The sequence below is a fragment of the Pezoporus flaviventris genome, unplaced genomic scaffold, assembly GCF_033815535.1.
Source record: "Pezoporus flaviventris isolate CSIRO_AGI_PZ_B2104156 unplaced genomic scaffold, CSIRO_AGI_Pfla_v1 ptg000007l, whole genome shotgun sequence".
Lineage (NCBI taxonomy): Eukaryota > Metazoa > Chordata > Aves > Psittaciformes > Psittacidae > Pezoporus > Pezoporus flaviventris.
In genome coordinates this window covers 27,699,528-27,725,030 of record NW_026892555.1, presented here as the reverse complement: position 1 = coordinate 27,725,030, position 25,503 = coordinate 27,699,528, and positions in this window count along the sequence as shown.

Sequence of the window (25,503 nt, the reverse complement as noted above, 5' to 3'; positions counted from 1 at the left end):
AGTTATGAGAGTTCCTCACTGGAAATTAAGGTAAAAATGAGAAGTGCATATAGGTCCACCTGGGAATGCAGACCTGGTTATTTGGGATATGGAGAAGCCTGAGGTATTCAGTGACTTTCTGCCCCAGTCTTCATCAGCAAGTACTCCACACTGCATAAGTTTCAGAAGACAAAGGCAGGGATTGGGAGAATGAAGAACTGCCCACTGTAGGAGATCAAGTGCAGGACCATCTAAGGATTCCCCCTTTATTGTGAGCTGGGGGAAGTACCTATGTTCTTCATGTCACATATTCCTGTTCCTGGTGGACCAGTTTCCCTGGTCTTGCAGCCAACTGCATGTGTCTGCACACACACCGGTGTCTGCCGCAATTCGTGGGATAATGGACAGCAATTCCTCACACCAGTCCTTGGTGTAGTGGATGGAAGAGTCTTATGAGCTCTTTCTCATTCATCCCTCAGACAAGGATGGTGGAGTCTCAGTTCAGTTCCTCACTCCCTTCTCCCATGCAATGGACATTGGAGTCTTATCGCAGCTGCTCCCACCCATCTCTGAGACAATGGTCAGTGTAGTCCCATTTCAATTCCTCACAGGAATCCTTGAGGCAATGGAAGGAAGAGTCTTATCTCAGCTCTTTCCCACTCATCCCTCAGGCAGTGGATGGTGGAGTCCCATCTCAGCTTCTCCTGTCTTTGAGACAATGGGCAGTAGAGTCTGATTTCAGATTAGCCTCTCACAGCTTTGTCTTAAAGTACCAGCTGCAAATTCTACCATATGTTAATCTGTGTGTAAATAGTAGCATCCTGAAGCCCTGCATATAAGAAATTTAAATATTTAAATTTGAAGACTTTTTTTCATATGACTGAATCATATCCTAATGTTTTCTTTATTTAAAATTCTTTGCATGCTGTTGCTACCTTACTTACTGCTAGCAAAATTCTTCCTGCAAAATCTACCAAGCATTATCTTTATTAAACAGAATTGTTCACATTAAAATAAGATGTATGTAAAAGGTTAATTAAATCACAGCTACTTAAAGTTTTGTAACCCATTTCCTAGTTCTGCACTGACTGTATAAGATAATTAAAACTACAAAGTTAAGACTTTGTCCCAGCTGCTCATTTCTACACAGTTTAACGTTTAAGCATGTCTATATGTAAAATATGCGCATGATCTAATGGTGCACTTAATGTTATGACGAAGTGTCGTGGTTTAAACCCAGTCAGGCAACTCGTTCACTCACTCCCCCCCTTCTTTCCCTCCCCCTACTCCCAGAGGGATGGAGAGGAGAATCGAAAAGAATGCAACTCCCAAGGGTTGAGATAAGAACAGTTTTTAGTAACTAAGGTATAACACAAATCACTACTGCTACTACCAATAATAACAATGATAAGGAAATAACAAGGGAAGAGAATACATCACCTCACCACCAGCCAACCCATAACTCGCCCCCTCCCCCCCCTCCCGACCAAGCACCGACTGATACCTCCTCCAACCCTGCAGTCTCCCAGCCCTTCCGGCTAACTCCCAGTTACATCCTGGGCATGACGTGCTGTGGTATGGAATCCCCTTTGGCTAGCTTGGGTCAGGTGTCCTGTCTCTGCTTCCTCCTGGCTTCCCCTCCTCCCTGGCAGAGCATGAGGCTTCACAAAGTCCTTGGCCAAACCAAAATATCCTTGTTATCAGCTCTGTTCCCGAGCCAAAAGTCAAAACACTGCACTGCACCAGCTACCAAGAAGGAGAAAAATGACTGCTGCTGCTGAACCCAAGACATGAAGTTAGGTTAATGTTAACCTTTCTGGAGACCAATGGAATCCTGCATATAATTAAAAGCTTTTCTGTAATTTGGAGGGATTATGGTCGTAATCTTCCACTTCAGAGTAATTCAAATGTTTTTCATAACGTGAACAGACTTTTTTCCTAATAAGAGAAGAAATGGGACTTGTAGATCTTGTACTATATTATGATAATATTTTGGCTAGTTATGTTTTTACTCCATAACAGCAATTAACAAGAAAGATATCATTTTACCTTCTTTAAACCTCAAAGTCTAACTCTATAAAAGGTAACTAGACATAAAATGATCTTAACAGTGCAGAGCTTTTTTTTAAATCTTGTCAGAAGTTTGCCAAAAAAATTACAAAGGTTTACACTGCTAAATAAAACCTGTTAGGATTTGTTTGTTTTCTCAATGAATAAATTATTGCATGAAAAAGGGAATTCTGGGGCAGCTTAAAATCTTCATGAATTCATGTTAAATTTATTAAATTAATTTAGCTGACAAATAAATGAAAGATAAAAAAGTAATGGAAATGAATAAACATAATTGTTGCTGTTCCCGAGTTTGCCAGCACCAAAATATCTGAGGGGAAAAAAGCCCAACCAATGAATCTACCAAACAAATAAATAAAAATAAACAAAAGCCCATTATGAAACAGAGCAAAGACAAGACTAGTACTTGGAAAGGAAGTTTGGAAATTTCAGAAATTAGGTTCAAATTCCTAAAGACAGGAAATGAAGCCAATCACAGACCATAATGGCAGGCAGAAAACCAAACTAAGTGCTCTGGAGAAGCAAAAATCTTGTCTGGGTCCCTGTCAGGGTCTCAGTGTCCAAGTGTGAAACCCATCACCATCATTAAGAGCAGCTCTTCAAATCACCCTTGGTACTAAACAGGACTTCGAGCCTAAGTCTGGGATGCATGATGGGATGGACCGGAGGAGCTTTTTGAGACTGCACAAGATTTATTATTGGATATTTAGGGGAGGAACTAAAGGTGGTAAAATCATTTAGGTGATTTGGGGATGACCATGTGTGGAAAATAGAAGAGTAAAGGTATAAAAATTGCAGGCTACATGTAAATATTTGGCTGGTCAGTACAGGCTATGTGCTGTGCCTATCCTCTTGCTAAATTCCTTTCTAAGCCTCTTCTGGGTGAGGGTGCTCTGTTCATTGTGCCTGTGTATGTGGGAGTCTGAGTGCAGCAGCTGGAGCCAGATGATGGGTCAGAGGGCCTGTGTGTCTGTGATGCATCAACTAGACTGAGTGCAGGTATGTGAGTGCAGTTGTGGTCACCACAAATTAGGGGCAGTGATTAGGTCAAGTGGCTTTGGGAGCCAGGGGGATGAGTCAGTCCATAATGATTTGATGAGTGCCTGTGTATTGTTAAGGGTGAGAGCAAAGGCACATCCACTATGGAAACGGGGGCAATTTGAAGCAGCTCTGTGTATGTGTGTGCATGTGTTTGTTCTCATAAGGTGCTAGCAACAGATTCGGGACATCCACATGACAGACTGAATGTCTGAGTACAGCTCCTGATCTGCCTTGTACATAGGTATATGCATTCCCACTAATGGATCTCCACCCTGTTCAGCCAGAGAGCAGAGCAGGATGAGGGCATTGGTGTTGTCTAAGTCATCTAAGTGTCTGTCTGTGATATATGTATGCTCTGGGTGCATACACCTGCTGGGAATACTCTTCAGCACCACTGCTCCTGGGAACAAGGGTCATGGAGCTGCTGCAACCTCACTTCTCTTGGGTTGATGGATCCTACATGATGTAGGCCTACTGTAGCCAAAATACTATTAGAGTAAGGGAGGGAAAGAGCATTTCTTTAGCAGTTCAAACGGCTTCCAATGGCTTTCAGATGTTCCCAAATTAACACAAGCTATTATGAGGTTATTTATCCATCAGCAAATTTGACAGTCTTCAACAGGCTCTTGTCATCAAGAAATCGCATTTTGTTGGGATTATTTTGTTTGTAGATATTGTCTTCCCAAAATAGTGGGCCTAGTTTAGAATCATAGAATAGGGTTGGAAAGGACCTTAAGATCATCTAGTTCCAACCTCCCTGCCACAAGCAGGAACACCTCACATTAAACCATGTCACCCAAGGCTCTGTCCAACCTGGACTTGAACATCCCCAGGGATGAAGCATTCACAGATTCCCTGGGCAACCCATTCCAGTGCCTCACCACCCTCACACTAAAGAATTTTTTCCTTATATCCAATCTAAACTTCCCCTGTTTAAGTTTGAACCTGTTACCCCTTGTCCTATCACTACAGTCCCTAATGAAAAGTCCCTCTCCAGCATCCTTGTAGGCCCCCTTCAGATACTCAAAAGCTGCTATGAGGTCTCCATGCAGCCTTCTCTTTCCCAGGCTGAACAGACCAAACTTTCTCAGCTTGTCTTCATAGGGGAGGTGCTCCAGTCCCCTGATCATCCTCATGGCCCTCCTCTGGACTTGTTCCAAGAGTTCCATGTCCTTCTTATGTTGAGGACACCAGAACTGCACACAATACTCCAGGTGAGGTCTCACAGGAGCAGAGTAGAAGGGCAGGATTACCTCCTTCGACCTGCTGGTCACACTCCTTTTGATGCAAAATGTTTTGATTCAAATGATATTTCTCTAGTAAAACCCATGATGCTCTCTTGTGAATTCTTATTTAGGAGTCTAGTGCTGAAATTACAGCCTGATCTGCTTTTCCATTAAAGGCCATATTTTGAAGCACACATAATTTTACAAAGAAATTATTTGAAATTTTATTTTTTTTCAAGAAAGAAAAAACATTTTTTTTTCCTGTGTCTAGAATATCATGAAATTTTGTTTTGTCATATTTGGTCTGCATCACCATGAAGTACATCATGTTTCCACAGCTTTTGGATTCCCAGGGTCATGCACTACTTCTTTTCTGAAACAAAGCTTACCCTGCTTCTGCTTAGTCAAGACATTGATATGAATATTTAACTATCTAGGTGGCTATTCAAATTTCAGATGTTTTGGAATTGTTTCAAGTTCTGAGGAAATTTGAATGTCTCCAAATATTGTGAATTGCTTCCTTTTTAGCTGTGTCTTTCACCCTTGGCTTCCACTTAGGGTGGAGATGGCTATGTGTGACAAAATGTGGATATAATAGGACATTGTCCTGGGTTCAGCAGTAGAAGTAATTTTTCTCAGTCTTAGTAGCTGGTGCAGTGCTGTGGTTTTGACTTTCAGCCTGGGAACAAAGCTGAAGACACTGAAGTTTTTAGCTGTTGCTAAGTAATGATTACTCCAAATAAGGACTTTCTGAGTCCCATGGTCTGCCTGGGAGGAGGGGAAGCTGTGAGGAAGCAGAGGCAGGGCACCTGACCCAAACTAGCCAAAGTGGTATTCCATACCACAGCATGTCATGCCCACTGTATAAACTGGGGGCAGTTACCTGAAAGGCCCAGATCACTGGTCACGTCGGGCTGGGTATCATTTGGTGTGTGGTGAGCGGTTGTATTCTTGTCCCATGTTATTTCCCTTATCATTATTATTATTGGTGGTAGCAGTAGTGGTTTGTGTTATACCTTAGTTACTGGACTGTTCTTATCTCAACCCATGGGAGTTATTCTTTTGATTCTCCTCCCCATCCCTCCGGGAGTAGGGGGAGGAAAAAGGGGGGACTAAGAGAGCATCTGTGTGATTCTGAGTTACCAGCTGCATTTAAACCACAACAGACATCTATGTTAACTGCTGATAGTGATATTTCCACACTCAGCCTTGATCTCTTTCTACACTCATCTCTCATCTCTTGATCAGAGAACAGAACAAGGAGATGGAAGCCAATATGAATTTCTTTCAGGCTGCAAATTAATAACTGAGGTTAGTCTTTCAAGTTATCTCACTGAAGTCTTTACTAAAGATGCAAAGAAAACACTTAGAGGCAGCAACTGTATCCTTCAAGAAAAGATGAATTTAAAGCTTAAAATTAATATGACACCTATGAACACGGAAATGCGAAGGTAAGCAGGGTGCTGTGAAAACTCTAACAAACTTGGAAAAAAGTGTTTAAATTTAGGAGGATGAAGTGTCTTGGTTTTACAAACTGAAAGCTTATAAGATACATTCACTGCCAAAACAAAATCAGGACAAAACGACTTTGCGTTTCAGACCAGTGAGACATTGCATTTTAAAGGTCACAGCTATATCTCACAGTCTGACCTCCTTTTCTATCAAAAAGAATTCATTTTGCTTCTGGCAATATGGACAAGGTCTCTGTGTCTGATGTTGCTACTACTGTTGTATACACTACTCTTCCTCTGTGCCTATCTAGTCATCAGTGAAATCCATTTCTCCTTGGTGAAGGGACTGTGCCATCTGCAATCCTTCATGAACACAATCCACTATGCAACTTCTTTGCAAAATAGCAGCAAAGATGATTTTGCATAGCACTTAAAGTGTAATAAGGTAAGCCACTAGAGGATACAGAATTGTAAATTCCTACAGCTTTGAGATGGTTATGATTATGAAGACAACTGCTTTCAAAACTCTTGAAAATGAGAGCTTGTAAAAAGGCAAAATAACATGTCTTATCCTTACCACCTTGTCTACAGTATGTACTATATAAGCAAATAGCACATCTGGCAGCTGACAAATACATTTTTTTTCTCTCTTTAATTATATGTATTTTCACTAACAGGAAATGTCTGATTGCAGCATATGCTTGTAATGATGTGAATTTTAAATGAAGTGTTTAATACTTTGTCATCAGAAAAGCTTGCATGGCTGATTTGGGATTGGCAACACCCCCAAAATGCAAGGCCTATAAAATTTGGTATTACATATCTAAATTTGTTGGATTGCAAATCTCAGAGAAATTGCCTAGTTTATAGGAATTTATTTTTAACTGTTTCATCTGCATATATAGTAAAAATGGCAATTTTTTTGCCAAGTCTCTCTGTCAACAAAAATAAAATATTATTGTTTGCTATCTAGTGCATTTTATATTATAGGCTAAATATTGAAATCTCATTGTCTATTTAGCAGTACCTGAATTATTGATACATATTAGATAATTTTGACTTCATAAAACCTAATTGATCACATAATACAAAAAAAAAAAAATACAAAACCAGGGTGTATTTAGTCACTTATTCTGGATTCATGAAAAAAAATTTATTAAGACATTGACTAGCTAATATATCTAGGCAGTTTCTGGTACTCGAGATGAATGATTTAGAAGTATCTGATCTCTCCTACATTGTATTATGCAGTCTAGGTATATTCTTACATAATGGGAAATCTTAAATACATGGGCAGGTGGAAAGTTGAGTGAGGACCAAACTAAATCAGAAACGCTTAATGTGCAGGTTATTACTTTGATTTCAACAAAGACAACAAGCGGCAGTGACGTTCCTATTTTTCTGTTGAGGGATAGGTCACTTCCAATTAAATCACCAAAACTTTTTTTCATTTGGAAGAAAAAATACAAAATCGTTCTCCATAGCACTTCTCCATATCACATTTTTTCATACATATCTGTTGTGCTTTCCAAGCTAAAAAATTCTTATTTAGCATTCATGTTATTATTCAGTTTGATGACTAGAGAATTCACCAGTTTTCTGTCATTTTGTTAATATTGTTTACATAAATTTGTAAACTGATCCACGAAAGACAAGAGATGATCATTCTTATTCAGAACTCTGTGCCACATTTCTGCCTTGTGTCCTAATTGCTGGATTATTTGTGTGTTAAAGGAGGTTTTAGAACTATTTTTATTAAAATGTCATTCTGGACTTTCTCAATCAATATTTTATGAAAAATAATATTTCTATGGAAATGCAGTTTAAACAGAAATAAAATCTAAAATAAAATGTGTTTTGCTAAAACTTGCTCCTGAGAAAACGTTAACAACTTTGATGAATAGCTAAGAAAAAAGCTTTTCTCCCATTCAATTTTATTTAATTAATGTAAAAGAGCAGAAAAATAATTTAAGGTTAACCTGTGCTCAAATTAGCTGTGTGCCCAGAGCATGTGGCTAGGCGTTTGATGTCAGTACACTAATCCAAAATCTTGTAAGAGTTAGTGAAATCTAATAGCTACATATTATTTTAATATTTTAGTGGGTGTGACATGAAATTCACATAATTGATATTTGTATCAAATCCTGTCATGGATAGTTCAAATTCTTTACCTTTGACAAACGTCCCGCTTACATGTTCTGAATTGTCTTCAGTACTGAAGAATTTTGTTTTTCTTTGAAGCAGCATGTTTTGACCAGAGATACAGAACTGTGTTATTCTGACTGTACTAATCATCTGCAGAATTGTAATATTGCCATTCTACTGTTCTTCCCTGCTCTGAAGAGGTTATTAATGTGAGGGCGAACTGGTGTTGGATTCTCTTTTTAAGGAGAGATCCAGTTGCCTAACGGATGAATAAAAATTTATAAGTATATGCAATGATACAGTGTTTGAAATTTCATGGGGGTACTTTTCTTGGAAACTGACACATTTGGATCAAATATAATTACATAAATAGATAAAAAACTTGTCTTGGAACAGTATTATGTCAGCAGTCTTAACCATGCTGTGAGTCTTATCTGTCTGGCAGAGCAGTATTACATTTAATAGTACTAGTAATTCTGATTTATTAGGACTATTGACATACCACAAGAGATCTGTATCTTCAATCCTGCCAACAAATTTCTCAATTATTCCAAAGTGACAAATATTCCCCAAGGCTTTCCCTTTGTTTCTTAAGATACCTAAATTTTGATGTCTGAATAATATGTCAGCCTGTATGAGGCATATCTGAAATCCCACTGTTGTCCATATGGGTCAGCATTGAGACTCGGTATTGTCACTAAATACAGCATTTGCAGGTGATGGAAGCTGGGAGCTGATTTATCTTAAGTGAAAGCAGAACTAAAAACTCACTCTGAAATAAGTCTGTATCCTTTTACCTGAACAGAACATCTAGTGAGACATCCTGATGTCATCTATGGTCTGAGGCATAGTTTCATACATAGATCTGTGGCATGCCTGTCAGTTCCGCAAAGATGTCTTGAATATCCATTGGTATTATATATATATTGAGACAATTTAATTGTGCTTCAGCTGACTGGTTGACCAAAGCAGCCTCTGCTCTCTATTAACTGTGTTGATCAGGATCTCAATTCAGTTACCTAAACAGTGATTGCAATCAGAAATTAAATATGAAGCACACATGTGTATGCATGCAGACACCTGCACATATGGTTTTAATATATGGGTCTATATTTTGAAAGAAATCCTTCTACATTCAGCTGGGGAGGAGTAGCTGATTCCTTACAAGCTTTTCTGATGAGGCAAAATGGTTTCTGACTCTTTTGCAAGCACATTGTGTTTGGAGAGTGCACAGCTGGAGAAAGGAAGGTTGCAATGCCATCACATAGGTCCTACTGGGCATAAGAAACTTGGAGTTATTTGTTGAAATTAACATTCATGCTGAGAACTGAGTGACATAGAAATGCCATGAATGACTATGTGCTTCGTCTTCACTCAGGGGAGCAGAAGTTAAAATAGAGAGTCTGAAGATTGTTTGTTGGACTCTGGTGTCATAAGAAAAGTTTGTGGTGTAACAGACATTTAAGAGCAACCAGCAATATTCTGTCTGCTCTAAGAACTAGCAGAAAGGTGAGTCAGGAAGGGTAATTGGAGAAAAAGCAATATAACCCTTTGGATTTAGCTGCACTCTGGTTCATTTTTCCAGTGAGTGATGTGGCTATGTACTTTAGCACAAATTGTTTGTTGTTTATATTAGTACAACAGCTGGTTCATTTCTGTATATTTATCAGTATGCATCTATAAGTCTACAATAAGTCTTATTTCAGGTCTGGGTTTTTTGTCTGTTCATTTTATGATACATATCCTTCAGCACACTCAGATCTTAGTACACCTTTGCCATACAAAAATGTCCACCTAACCTGGAAGCATGAATCAGATCTTGAAGCTATCATTTTGAGCGCAGAACTAAAAAATATTTTATCTAAATGTAGACACATACAAGCAAACATTTTTATGCTTAAATTATTTGTTTTATCTTTGGAAATTTGTTCGTGTTAAGAAAAGCCAATGTACTTTTAATGACAAGGTATGTTTTAAAATTAGAATCATAGAATCATAGAATAATTAGGGTTGGAAAGGACCTTAAGATCATCTAGTTCCAACCCCCCTGCCATGGGCAGGGACACCTTACGCTAAATCATATCACCCAAGGCCTCGTCCAACCTGGTCTTGAACACTGCCAGGGATGGAGCGTTCACAGCTTCCCTGGGCAACCTATTCCAGTGCCTCACCACCCTCACAGGAAAGAATTTCCTCCTTATATCCAACCTAAACTTCCCCTGTTTAAGTTTGAACCCGTTACCCCTTGTTCTGTCACTACAGTCTCTAATGAAGAGTCCCTCTACAGCATCCCTATAGGCCCCCTTCAGATACTGGAAGGCTGCTATGACGTCTCCACGCAGCCTTCTCTTCTCCAGGCTGAACAGACCAAACTTTCTCAGCTTGTCTTCATATGGGAGGTGCTCCAGTCCCCTGATCATTGTCGTGGCCCTTCTCTGGCCTTGTTCCAACAGTTCCATGTCCTTTTTATGTTGAGGACACCAGAAATGCACACAATACTCCAGGTGAGGTCTCACAGGAGCAGAGTAGAGGGGCAGGATCACCTCCTTTGACCTGCTGGTCACGCTCCTTTGGATGCAGCCCAGGATACAGTTGGCTTTCTGGGCTGCAAGCACACACTGCTGGCCCATGTTCATTTTCTCATCAACCAACACCCCCAAGTCCATCTCCGCAGGGCTGCTCTGAATCTCTTCTCTGCCCAACCTGTAGCTGTGCCTGGGATTGCTCCGACCCGGGTGTAGAACCTTGCACTTGGCATGGTTAAACTTCATGCGGTTGGCATCAGCCCACCTCACAAGCGTGTCTAGGTCCCTCTGGATGGCATTCCTTCCCTCCAGCGTATCAACCGAACCACACAGCTTGGTGTCATCGGCAAACTTGCTGAGGGCACACTCAATCCCACTGTCCATGTCAGCGACAAAGATGTTAAACAAGACCGGTCCCAACACCAATCCCTGAGGGACACCACTCGTTACTGGTCTCCAACCGGACATTGAGCCATTGAGCACAACTCTTTGTGTGCGGCCATCCAGCCAGTTCTTTATCCACTGAGTGGTCCATCCATGAGATTGATGTCTCTCTAATTTGGAGACAAGGATGTTGTGTGGGACTGTGTCGAACGCTTTACACAAGTCCAGGTGGATGACATCAACTGCTCTACTCCTGTCCATCAGTTCTGTAGCCCCATCATAGAAGGCCACCAAATTGGTCATGCAGGATTTCCCCTTAGTGAAGCCATGCTGGCTGTCACCAAGCACCTTGTTGATTTTCATGTGCCTTAGCATGCCATCCAGGAGAATCTGCTCCAAGATTTTGCCAGGCACAGAGGTGAGACTGACTGGTCTGTAGTTCCCTGGGTCATCCATTTTCCCCTTCTTGAAAATGGGGGTTATGTTTCCCTTTTTCCAGTCATCGGGAACTTCACCTGACTGCCATGATTTCTCAAATATGATGGCCAGCGGCTTCGCAACTTCATTTGCCAGCTCCTTCAGGACCCGTTGAACAGTAGCTGTCGCTTTTAATGACCTAAATATGAAATAAACTAAAAGCAAACTTAGTTTTGGACATAACCATAAGACAAATATCAAATAATAGCAGCTTAGCAGGTTATATTAACAGGTTGCCAAAATGCTGGGTAAAAGACATTTTTTCAAACTTTACTGTAGGCAATGTCACATTCTGCTTAAAAAATGGTATGCACTGTTTCTATGTCTTAGTGGTGGTTTCGGCTAACTCCGAACCAAAGCTTGGTAGAAATGCTTGTGTACACAAGAGCTTCTAAATCTGCTTTAACTAATGATCTTGTGTACCCTGCAGGGAAAGTGGTGTTGTTTTCATTTGTGGCTTTTTTTAATATGCATAGACATTATCTGGGAGTTCTTGGAGAAAAGTAGGGTGCTGTGGAAAAAACAAAACTTTGCTCAGACTTGTCCATTTTCTCCTTGCGATGGTGAAGCCCCAACCACCAAATAGAAACAAACTGAAATTTCATGGGCCAATGAATGTTTGTTTCTGCAAGCTCTAGGAGAACTGAGCTAAGTGTGCTTACACTGCAGAAGACTAAAAGGCAATGAATAGCTTTTGACTGTTCATGTCACTGAACTGTTAGCTGTGTTTTAGACAATTTCAGCTTTCACCCTCAATGGCAAAACATGAACATTGCTTGGGAGATTTTAAGCATGAATCACTCCCAAAGAGCAGAGAGCATGAGGCTGAGCCAGGTTTGCCTCCCTGCAGATCACACAGCAGAGTTTACACATCCAAATGCTCCACCTGTTTTCCTGCCATTCCACAGAGCATACTACAAGCAGTATAATTTCACACTATAAAACCAGCAATATAGAATTTGCATTTCTTCAAATAATTTGAGCAGAGGAAATTATGTTGAAACCGTATAAACTAGATGTAGAAGTCACAGAGAAGACCCTAGAAAATTTGCTATGTTATAGATGCAACCAGTCCACTAAAAATGTAACTGGGCCTAATCAGGCCAGTCCAAGCCTTTTGATCTGTGGCAAACATTGTCTACATCCCTCCCCTTCTGAGCACACAGGTTCTAGTACTAAATATGTTTTATGTACTTGCACATATAATTTTTAGTCACAATAGCCTGTTTTAACATCAAATTTAATCAAAATGAATGTTCAGAGAAGTTAACAAAGGGAATCTCTTGTCACAGTTCTTTTTTGTGCATATGGGAAAATTGCATAAAACAATTTCTAATTGCATAAACAAGATAACTTTCTTCTTGAGGTTTATCATACAGAGCAGTGAACTTGATTGAAGTGAAAAATTTGGAGTCACAATTTTAACACACGTTGCTTTTTCATTTTCTGATAGAATTTTCCATGTTGATACTTACTATCATCCCACCTGCTGGAGTAAAAATTTTCTTCAGAAAGGTCAAGAGATTGTTACAGTAATTTACTGATGGAAGGAATAATATATGGCAACTCTTATTCAAAAGTGCAGATGTCCTGGGTTCAGCAGTAGCAGTCATTTTTCTCCTTCTTAGTAGCTGGTGCAGTGCTGGTATTTTGACTTTTAGCCGGGGAACAAAGCTGATAGTACTGATGGTTTTAGTTGTTGCTCAGTAATGTTTAGTCTGACCAAGGACTTTCTGAGTCTCATGCTCTACCAGGGAGGAGGGGAAGCCAGGAGGAAGCAGAGACAGGACACCTGACCCAAACTAACCAAAGAGGTATTCCATACCACAGCACATCATGCCCACTATATAAACTGGGGGGAGTTACCCGGAAGGGCTAGATCACTGCTCGGTCAGGATGGGTATCAGTCAGTGGGCAGTGAGTGGTTTTATTTTCTTCCCTTGTTATTCCTCTTATCATTTTTATTATTGGTGGTAGCAGTAGTGGTTTGTGTTATACCTTAGTTACTGGGCTGTTCTTATCTCAAACTGTGGGAGACACATTCTTTTAATTCTCCTCCCCATCCCTCTGGGAGCCGGGGGAGGAAGGGGGGAGTGAGAGAGCGACTGTCTGGTTCTGAGTTACTGACTGAACTTAAATTGACAGCAGATGTGTTATAAAAAAAAAAAAAATAAAGTAGCAGTGTATTTATGTTTATTATATATGTCATTGGAAATAAAGTGCTTAGGCCAACACAAAGTAAGCATAAAATAGTCCTGATAGCAAACAGTTAAAAGTTAGAGTGGCTATTAATGTATCAGTGCATATCTGCTAATATTCTCACACAGAGTATGGGATTTATCCCACCATCTGGCTATTCAAAATTTGGTTTAATATAAGTTAGTAGTTTAGTCTCTCAGTATAGAGGAGAGAAAACAGGCAGTTCCAGAGGATAGTCTCTCATTATAGACGAGAGAAAAAAACAGGCAATTCCAGAGGATGAGTCATTCCATCCCAGGATAGCAAATATGTAGATATATATACGTCTTTTGGAAGTTCTCTCCCTTAACTTGACAAGGAAAATAAACCAACTGAGACTGCTCAATTTTTAGATGGCTGAAGTTGGCTGAAATTAGCCATGGCCTTTAAAATATACATGCTTGCTTTCTTACTCTCAATTTTTTTTTTCTCCTTAAACTAAGGGACCTCCCTCATGCCCAGTCAAGTAGATAACATTAACTACTATTCACTTCAGACCATAATGAGAGACTGGCTAAACTTGGAATAATTTTACAGTGAAATAACTCCTCTTTTTTTTGTACTGAAAAATCAAAGTGTGAAAAATATATATCTATATCAACCCAAATACTGTGGTCCTGAAATAGAAACATAGAAATCACCAAGATAACCCAGTTATTTAAAGAATAAAAACTCTACAATGACAGATGAATTAAAAATAAGTTACTTATTGAACACAGATAGATGTCTGAGCTGAAAAGGCAGTTCTTGGAAATGAGACATTTTAGAATATTAATTTCATAAAGATTGTAGTATTTAGCTTGGTTCTGGCTAAGACTCTCTATCTACTCTCTAGAATAAAAATGTTCCCAAATAACTAACATGAAGATCTGCTGCAGCAGTCACTGGTGCTTGCAGGAGCTGGTTCCCTCCATCCACGCCAGTAGGCACTGCCAGCCACCCCTTGCTACAGTTTGGCAATTGCTAGGGGCACCAGGGCCACCTGCTTTCCTCCGTTAGTACTGTGGAAACGGCACAGTGGAAAAAAAAAAAAACCTTCATCTTCCAATAAAAAAGTCTATACAAATAACAGTAATTTTAATTATTTTTCTACTGAGTTACTGAGTCTATTGTTTTAGTTTCCAACAGAGTTCCTAAAACCAAAATAATTAATCTTGTTTAAAGGAATCCTTTTTTGCCAGTGAAATTATTCTGTTCTGCTGCATCTTTCATGACCAGATTGCAGTCTCTTCACCAAGGAGTATGCAGACAGAGTAAAAAATGTGTTGGTTTGGGAGTTTTGATTTTATTTCTGGTTTTGTTTTTTTTTTTTTAATGGAAGTATAAGATTCTGGTTTAACTGCAAAGCATGTAAAAACGAAAATAAATGCTCAAGTACTATTTGTTAAAACTGTGCTAGAACAGTAAGTTTTACAATGCACATTTTTAATATAATTGCCTTTTTTTTGTTATTGATAACACATTAATCAGAGTAAAGAAGTTCTTACTGTTGAAAAAAATGTACACATGACAATTTATATCTACTACAGCTTTTGCCTAAGATGAGTTGTAGTGGGTGAGAGAAAGACATGTAACTCATTATTGTCCTTACCATTTGATCATGAAAGTAGTTGATATATGTAGGTCATATTTTACTAAGAATGACAAAATACTATTAACCTTTAATTGAAATACTCATTTTCAGGTGGCCCTGCTGTTATTTATCTCATTTATAATATATTTTTACATAGATCAGAGTGGTTTCTTGGTAGGAGCCAATTGCTCATTCTGTATGTTAAGGAGCTGTGCAACCTCATGCACCAGGATACTGTAATTGCCCTGTGCCACTGCCAAAATGCACAAATATGAATTTGATTAGGCCAACAGATGGCATTAACTTCTGCACCTTTATTTAAAATCTTGCATTTACTTCAAGTTAAGAGCATGGCCTTCAGATTATGTGCAGAAATAATCTGCTTGGTTTTTTTCTTTAAGGCTATACCGTTTGCTTTTGACCAGAGCAACTTGTTTTAGAAACTATTCCTGAATTGTAACTATTATAATAATATTGAATGCCTACAAAAGAGATGTGACCTTCCACTAAGAAAAGTTTCAACCTTTCAATGCAATTCATAAAGTTAACTTAAAACTCTGAACACCACTTGAAATTGAGGAAATGCCAGCATTTGGAGTGTCTTGAAATAAGTGAGCTGAAATTAAATCTCTTGATAGTGTTCACTGCCTTACTTCTGGACCAATTTTTCTTGAATTTAAACTATGAGACTCCAGAAGAGAAGGGAAGGGAAAGGATGGCAAAGAATACTCCTTTGGTAGATGCAGACTCTGGTTTACTAATGTGAAGTACTATTGAATAGATAGAAATGTCTTTTGGTTTGTTTTCTATTACTTAAATGTTATAAAGCACTAAGTGACCCATCCAGACATGAGGTTTAATTGTGTATGAAGTATTTTATAATTGTTTTTTAAAGTGGTATAGTAAAATTGTCTCTAGTCCAGTGACTTTATATTAGAATATGTTCACATTTTTACACTGATCTTGACAATTTCCATAAAATCAATCACAATTTTACTGAATTCATAAATATAACAGTTACATAGTAACATTTTCTTTAAAAGGTACAGGTTGTTTCCTATTAAAATGAGATGAAAAAAAATAATAAAAGGCTCTTTTCTAACAAAGGTATGAATGCAATGTGTATAAATATAATCTGGTTGGTGACAGCCAGCAAGGCTTCACTAAGGGGAAATCCTGCATGACCAATCTGGTGGCCTTCTATGATGGGGCTACAGAACTGATGGACAGGGGTAGAGCAGTTGATGTCATCTACCTGGACTTGTGTAAAGCATTCGACACTGTCATCCACATGATATCCTTGTCTCTAAACTGGAGAGACATCAATTTGATGGATGGACCATTCGGTGGATAAAGAACTGGCTGGATGGCCGCACACAAAGAGTTGTAGTCAATGGCTCAGTGTCCAGCTGGAGACCAGTAACGAGTGGTGTCCCTCAGGGATCGGTGTTGGGACCGGTCTTGTTTAACATCTTTGTTGCTGACATGGACAGTGGGATTGATTGCGCCCTTAGCAAGTTTGCCAATGACACCAAGCTGTGTGGTTCGGTTGATACCCTGGAGGGAAGGAATGCCATCTAGAGGGACCTTGACACGCTTGTGAGGTGGGCTGATGCCAACCGCATGAAGTTTAACCACGCCAAGTGCAAGGTCCTGCAGCTGGGTCGGAGCAATCCCAGGCACAGCTACAGGTTGGGCAGAGAAGAGATTCAGAGCAGCCCTGTGGAGAAGGACTTGGGGGTGTTGGTCTATGAGAAAATGAACATGAGATGGCAGTGTGTGCTTGCAGCCCAGAAAGCCAACCGTATACTGGTCTGCATCAAAAGGAGTGTGACCAGCAGGTCTAAGGAGGTGATTCTGTCCGTCTACTCTGCTCTCTTGAGACCTCACTTGGAGTATTGTGTGCATTTCTGGTGTCCTCAACATAAAAAGGACATGGAACTGTTGGAACAAGTCCAGAGGAGGGCCACAAGGAGGATCAGGGGACTGGAGCACCTCCCGTATGAAGACAAGCTGAGAAAGTTTGGTCTGTTCAGCCTGGAGAAGAGAAGGCTGTGTGGAGACCTCATAGCAGCCTTCCAGTATCTGAAGGAGGCTTATAAGGATGCTAGGGAGGGTTTATTCATTAGGGACTGTAGTGATAGGACAAGGGGTAACGGGTTCAAACTTAAACAGGGGAAGTTTAGATTGGACATAAGGAGGAAGTAATTCTTTACTGTTAGTACGGTGAGGCACTGGAATGGATTGCCCAGGGAAGTTGTGAATGCTCCATCCCTGGAGGTGTTCAAGGCCAGGCTGGACAGAGCCTTGGGTGACATGGTTTAGTGTGAGATGTTCCTGCCCATGGCAGGGGATCGGAACTAGATGATCTTAAGGTCCTTTCCAACCCTAGCTATTCCATGATTCTATGATAGTTATATTCAGGAACATACTTTGAATGATTACATTATAAATTTTATTGATATTCAGAAAGGTAAATACTTAAAACCATTTTTCTAAATTATTCTTGCCGAATATGTTGGGAAAAAGTCAGCATCAATAGATCTCTAAGCATCAGCACATGCTGTCATTAATATAAACCAAACTGCTATTGTAGTTTTTCATATGAAACAACAGGAGAATAAGTTCAGAGAAGCATACAGGTGAGAACAGAAAGGAGAGAGATGGTGTGCAAAAATGAAGAAGGAAAGAAAAAATAAAAGGAAGAAGGAAAGGGAAAGGGAAAGGGAAAGGGAAAGGGAAAGGGAAGGAAGGAGGGAGGGAGGGAGGAGGGAAGGAGGGAAGGAAGGAAGGAGGAAGAAGGAAGGGAGGGTGGGAGGGAGGGAGGGAGGAAGGAAGGAAGGAAGGTAATTATATTTTATTTTATATGGTCTCTTGCTGTGATTTCACAAACTGACAGTTTCAAAACCAACAATTTGACCAAAAAAAAAAATTCTAATCAGTTCAAGCAGAAATCACCTGACAGCCTGTACAAAACCAAACCAAATCAAAACCAACCCAACCCAACAAACAATAAAACCTCACCTAAAAAAAATAGTAATAATAAAAAAAGGTAAAACATTGAAAACTTTTTGGGTTTTTCTTTTTTTTTTTTGCTTGTTTGTTTTTTTGGGGTTTGGTTTTGGCTTTTTTTTTGGTTGGTTGGTTGTTTTTTTTCTGGGGGCGGGATTTTTTTTTTTTTTTCTGATTAATTGGACTTCAGATTATGACTTTTATCATATAAAAGACTAATTCTTTTATCTGCAGTGTAAGGAAAAGAGGACAAAGCCAGAACTGCTGCACAGACAGTCTGTTATTACTGGAATAAAGGAAGGGAAAACAGTTAGAAAGAGGAGAAAATTACTACGTCTCCCATCTCCCTACAGTGTGCCATGTCTGTGTTACCTGTGAGATTTTTTCAGAAGTTGCAAGATTTCCTCATCAGTTCATTACTGTTTGTACCTTTAGAATTCAACATTTCAAACAACAGAAAAGAGGTTTTTTATAGTTTTTTCCTCAATAGTCTTGTTAACAAAATTTTTACCACTGATTAACTCCTTTGAAAAGTCATTATTCTCATCCAGACCGTGACCTAGAGGCTGGAAGAATCCAGGATGCCATAGAAGGTGAGAGGAGCACAGCTCAGAACAGAGCAGAATTAAAAGCCATCATTTTTTAGTGCCTCTTTTAAAATTCACTTCGGTATTTACAGCACCCTACTAATGTAGTTTTGCTTGGATCATGACCAAAACCTAAGTTTTTATTTAAAACATACAGTTTATTTTTGACTGTGTTCCAAGCTAAATTACATTAGTAGAGTATTGTAAATATTGCAGCGTGTTTTAATGGAGGCACAAAAACATGACAGCTTTTCCTCTCTAAGGCTCTCTTTCCATTACATCATTGGATCTTCTTTAGTAGCCACAAGCTGAAGTGAAACTGTGTTCCTCAGGATTCCAGTTTTAGGATCCCTTCAACTTTAAGTTCAAAAGACATTCTGGTGAGTGAACAAGTGTTAATATGCCATAAATATATATACATATATGAAAAACAAAGGAAGAGCAGTGTGACAGTGTGATGCTGACAGTCTTCATCAACCTGAATCCTCAGTAGGTTTCAAGGGCTGAACTACAAGAGATGCATTAATTTAGCCATCTGCTTTGAATTTCCCATCACATGTTTTTATAAAATCAGCCATTTAGCATAGTGTGTATATTTTTGTAATTTTAAAACTTAAAGAGATACAAAGGCATAAGTCTGTCAAACTGAACTGGATTTCTGCATTGATAGTTCTTAACTGTCTTCAAACTACCGACCTCATTGAGGGGAAGTGCATCTGCTTGTGTGACTTATAAGGCTATACAATGTGACTATGGGATACCTGTATTTCTTATGTCTGAAGAAAAAAATCAAATTACTAAAGTCATCTTAGAAAAATATTGATGAACTGTCTGCAATACATATATCCACACTTTGGTCTCTATATGTAATAATTTATATAAACTAATCTAACCATAAATTGCAAATATATGATTTGTTTTCATTTTAGTGGCATCATATTTCTAGTCTCTTCAACTAGTAATATCTGCAATGCAGCTGTAATACTTCCACAGCTAGGATGATTCATGATTGTGTTTGATCACCTGGTTGTCCTGTATGTGACACATGATAGCACTCAAGATGATCTATCTGCTCCATAATCTTCCCTGATGCCAAGGTCAGGCTGTAGTCCTGTAGTGCCCTGATCCTCCTTCCATCTCGTCTTTTAGATGGGTTCCACATTTGATAATCTCCAGCCAGCTGGGACTTCTGCAGGTAGGACTGCTGATAAATGACTGAAACTGGCTTGATGAGCACTTCTAGTTCCCTCAGTACCCTTGGGCGGATCCTATCTGACCCCATAGACTTGTGTATGTCTAAGTGGTGTAGCATGTTGCTAACTAACTCCTTTTGGATTCTGGGGACTTCATCACGCTCCCCATACCTGTCTTCTAGCTCAGGGGACTGGGCACACAGAGAAAAATTGGTCTTACTGAGGAAAAGAAGGCATTAAGTACCTCAGTCTTTTCCTCATCCATTGCCACTAGGTTTCCCTGCATTCAGTAAGGGATGCTACAATCAGCATAGGAATGCTAGAGTATCTGCATGTTAAAAAATATACTTGAGTGGTCATTTACAATTGGTATAATACCCATTGCATATAAACCAAAGAGTGTTCTCCTAAACTTTAATACTTATAACACCAGTATTCTTCAACTGCAAGAGTTAGAAATGATAAATGGAATAAATCTTTGGACAAGACCAGCAACTCATGCAGATAAAACGTATCGTATACACCTACCTGACAGGTTGGTTCTGTTTATTGCCTGGAATTCACCTTTGTTTCATGGTCCAATTTCAAAGTAGATGAAAGACATATTTTACTTATAGCTTATATTAAATACTGGTCAAATACAACCCTTAGCTATTGTAGCATCATTAGAATTGATGAGATCATCCCATCATTAAATGTAGCTGCAAAATCAGTAACAAGTCCATTGTAATGACTCTTAACCATTATCACATTTTCACACATAAGGGTGTTTTACAAGTGCAGTTGCTTAAATGCATGTCATATTCAGGTATTTTCTCATAGAATGACAGGGATATAGAGCTTATTTGCACATTTAAGCAAAGTAAAACAAACAAACAAATAAATAAATAAATAGTGCACTGCTCCAGGTGGATCATTTAAAAAAACAGGCATATGTAGAAATGTTTCCTTTTAAAAAAGTCTTTTATTTTCCCTGTCACAGGGGAGCTCAGGTTCTGCATATATTCACTACGGTTTACAATTTTAACATAAATAAAAAAATACAAAAATAACTTTCATTCAAATCAAATTTTATATTGCTTTTAATAAGTTCCACTAAGGACCTGTTGTGGAAGAGGAAGGTACTTGGCTGGATGTACCTGGGTTTAATTTTAGATCTGATATAGGCAACCAGTGGGATTCTGAATATTTAAACTCTTTGAGGGTGGTTGGAGCCTATCCAAGTCATTAAAATCTATACACTGACCTGAAAAAATTAAGTCGAGTCATAAGTTCTTCACTGGCCTCTCTGTAAAAAAGCAGGAAATGATCTTTATTTCCCTGTGGTGATGTGAGTAGGTTTGTGAAATGCACAGATAGTAAAGAAGATTCAAGTTCAAAATATTTCAAAACATTATGTACTTATGTGCATGTACCATATAACCATGTACCATGTAACCTTCACCATATAACCTCTTCAGTGGAGAGAAGCAATCATGACACCTTGAATAGACTCACATAAAAGGTGTTTTAATTTAGATACTGATATTGCTTTTTTTTGTGTAGCAAACTAGGGTCTGAACCTTGCATAGTAACTATTGCTGCCCCTACTGTTAATATAGCATTTGTTAACACCTATTAAGGGCACTGACTACAAGCAGCCTTAATGCAGTCTCTGCTGCAATAATTTACAATACTAGAGAAATGTAAAACAGCCTGGTACAAATGAAGCTCATCCATAAAATTTCATCTCTTTCAAAAAGAAATAGATACCTTTTTCTAAAGAAAGCTTGCAGAAAAATGAAGAGCTTTTCACTGGACAAAAATAGATTTAAATACATGCAAATAGTATTTTATATATATCTATAAAATGTAAATTTAAATATATATTTGTTTACATATATTTGTGCTTTTTTTTTCATCCTAAACAAGGGAAACAGATGCATGATAATGCAGTGATGTATTGAGGGTATGTGAAGATTATCAAAAACTTGTTTCAAAAAAAAGGAAATATAATCTTTCAGCTCGCTTACTGTCGGTTCAGTAACAGGTGGCCTCCCTGCTGTCCTTCTCCATAGCTTCATTACCAGCCTGATGAGAAAAATCTCAATTCAGCAAGGTCAAGAAGTTTGGGAAAATGGACAGTCAATTTATCGTGCGGTAAGTAATCTTTATGAAAAACAATCTTTTACTTGGTGAAGGACCATTTACCAAGTGTTTGCAAAATTAAGAAGTTTAAAACGGATTAGAATTTTCTATGGGAATTCTTGCAATTTGTTATTTCATCTTCAGAACTGGTTTAGCCTTCCAAACATGAAGACAAAATTGAGTAGGTGTTTTTCTCTTCTTTTAGGGCTTGGTCCTATCACAATCAGTAGCAAACATATCTGTAAATTCAGCATATAGTATAATATAGATAGTACAGATAGACTGACAATACCACATTGATCCAACCATTTAAGCCACCACATTTCACATTTCTTGAGGAACTGATATTCATTCTGTGTCTATTTTCTTTCCAACCTAAGTGACTCTGCAGAAATGTTATGCATCATTATGTAAGCACCATGTTGTACTAGACAGTATTCCAGGATTTGAATGAATGAGTTATTATGGTACAACTTTATTCTTGTAAAACATTTGGGGATTCTTTCAGAAGCAGCCACTAGTAAGCTTTTACACCTGATGGTCTGAAGCAGATCACAGATCAAAATCCAACTTGTAACTAAAAAAGAAAAATACCTTTAATGCAGACTAAGCAAAATACTGATTTTTACAGATTAAATAAGCCTGGTTTACAAATAGTGAGAAACTAAATGAATTAAATCAAACCTTGTAGCTGATCAGTAGCAGAGTTAAGAACAGTATAATTTTAATTCCCTCTTGCGTGTGCTATGTCCCCTTCCTTGGTTAATTTACAAAGAATAGCACTAGGTCCTAGCACCCTACAGCAAGGCGTTCATATTCACTCTTCTAGATCTGAAAGCTTTCTAATTCACATCCTACTGTTGGTCAAAATGGCAATTGCCATATAGTCATCAAAATCTGAAAAAAAATAAAGATAACAGAGTTCTTTTAAATGTCTAATACTGTTGAACAGCTCCAAACATTTTAAAAGAATTGCAGCTGGGTGTATATATAGGAATATGCAGGGAATTAGAGACCACTGTGGTAGGTGTTTAAAAAACTTCAGAACAACACTTTTCTGGATTGAAATTCATTAGCAGCACAATTTATCAGTGGGCAGCTCTTACTCATTATCAGTCATTATCACTGGATATTATCCCTTAACAGTGTTATCCTGCAATACTTCTAACTACAGGATAACACAGTACTGGAACACATAAGAACACCATGGAGATAATGACACATAGTGCTGATGCCTAGTTTTTGATGTTCTTAGCCAGGGTGAAAGTGATTTGGTTTGAGAGCTCTTTCATGAAGAAAGTTAAAATTAACCTTTCTTTCTCATCTGTCCTTCCTCATCGCTGATGGGTTTACACTCCTCACCTCCTTTAACAGAATGAAAGTGATCTCATATACTCCTGACATAATTCATATTGTTTCAGGAGCTGGGACTTGTTTTGTTTATGAAAGTTGATGTCTTACTTGTTCTGTGAATGACTTTGGTTTCTTTGGGCATCTTTCCTACTGATTTTACCTCCTTTGTTGTTATTTTAGGCATTCTTTTCTATTTGCACATATTTTCCTGTACTTTTGTTTGGCAACTATCCCCCAAGTGTCTCTTGGCCACTATATATCATATTATAGAATCACAGAATCAACCAGATTGAAAAAGACCTTTAAGATCACCAAGCCCAATCACCACCCCAGTACTGTCAAGACCACCACTAAACCATATCACTGGGGCCTCATCTACACAAGTCTGTGAAACCTGATGAAATAAATCTGTGGGTCCTGAAGGAGCTGGCAAATGAAGTTGGTAAGACACTGGCCATCATATTTGAAAAATCATGGCAGTCAGGTGAAGTTCCCAATGACAGGAAAAAGGGAAATATAACCCCCATTTTTAGAAAAGGGAAAATGAATGATCCGGGGAACTACAGACCAGTCAGTCTCACCTCTGTGCCTGGCAAAATCTTGGAGCAGATTCTCCTGGAAGGCATGCTAAGGCACATGAAAATCAACAAGGTGCTTGGTGACAGCCAGCATGGTTTCACTAAGGGGAAATCCTGCCTGACCAATCTGGTGGTCTTCTATGCTGGGGCTACAGAACTGATGGACAGGGGTAGAGCAGTTGATGTCATCCACCTGGACTTGTGTAAAGTGTTCGACACTGTCATCCACATGACATCCTTGTCTCTAAATTGGAGAGACATCAATTTGATGGATGGACCACTCAGTGGATAAAGAACTGGCTGGATGGCCGCACACAAAGAGTTGTAGTCAATGGCTCAGTGTCCAGCTGGAGACCAGTAACGAGTGGTGTCCCTCAGGGATCAGTGTTGGGACCGGTCTTGTTTAACATCTTTGTCGCTGACATGGACAGTGGGATTGATTGCGCCCTTAGCAAGTTTGCTGATGACACCAAGCAGTATGGTTCGGTTGATACCCTGGAGGGAAGGAATGCCATCCAGAGGGACCTTGACACGCTTGTGAGGTGGGCTGATGCCAACCTCATGAAGTTTAACCACGCCAAGTGCAAGGTCCTGCAGCTGGGTCGGAGCAATCCCAGGCACAGCTACAGGTTGGGCAGAGAATAGATTCAGAGCAGCCCTGCGGAGAAGGACTTGGGGGTGTTGGTCAATGAGAAAATGAACATGAGCTGGCAGTGTGAGCTTGCAGCCCAGAAAGCCAACCGTATCCTGATCTGCATCAAAAGGAGTGTGACCAGCAGGTCGAAGGAGGTGATTCTGCCCCTCTACTCTGCTCTCTTGAGACCTCACTCGGAGTATTGTGTGCAGTTCTGGTTTCCTCAACATAAAAAGGACATGGAACTGTTGGAACAAGTCCAGAGGAGGGCCACGAGAATGATCAGGGGACTGGAGCACCTCCCCTATGAAGACAAGCTGAGAAAGTTTGGTCTGTTCAGCCTGGAGAAGAGAAGGCTGTGTGGAGACCTCATAGCAGCCTTCCAGTATCTGAAGGAGGCTTATAAGGATGCTAGGGAGGGTCTATTCATTAGGGACTGTAGTGATAGGACAAGGGGTAACGGGTTCAAACTTAAACAGGGGAAGTTTAGATTGGACATAAGGAGGAAGTAATTCTTTACTGTTAGTTTGGTGAGGCACTGGAATGGGTTGCCCAGGGAAGTTGTGAATGCTGCATTCCTGGCGGTGTTCAAGGCCAGGCTGGACAGAGCCTTGGGTGACATGGTTTAGTATGAGGTATCCCTGCCCATGGCAGGGGATCGGAACTAGATGAACTTAAGGTCCTTTCCAACCCTAGCTATTCCATGATTCTGTGATTCTATGATTTTTTTGAACACTTCCAGGGACAGTGATTCCACTACTTCGCTCAGAAGCCTGGTCCAATGCTTGAGCACCATCTATGTGAAGAAATTCTTCCTAATATCCAGTCTAAACCACCACTTGCGCAGCTTGAGGCCATTACTTTTTGTCACATTGTTTGTAACTTGGGGGAAGAGACCGACCCCCACCCC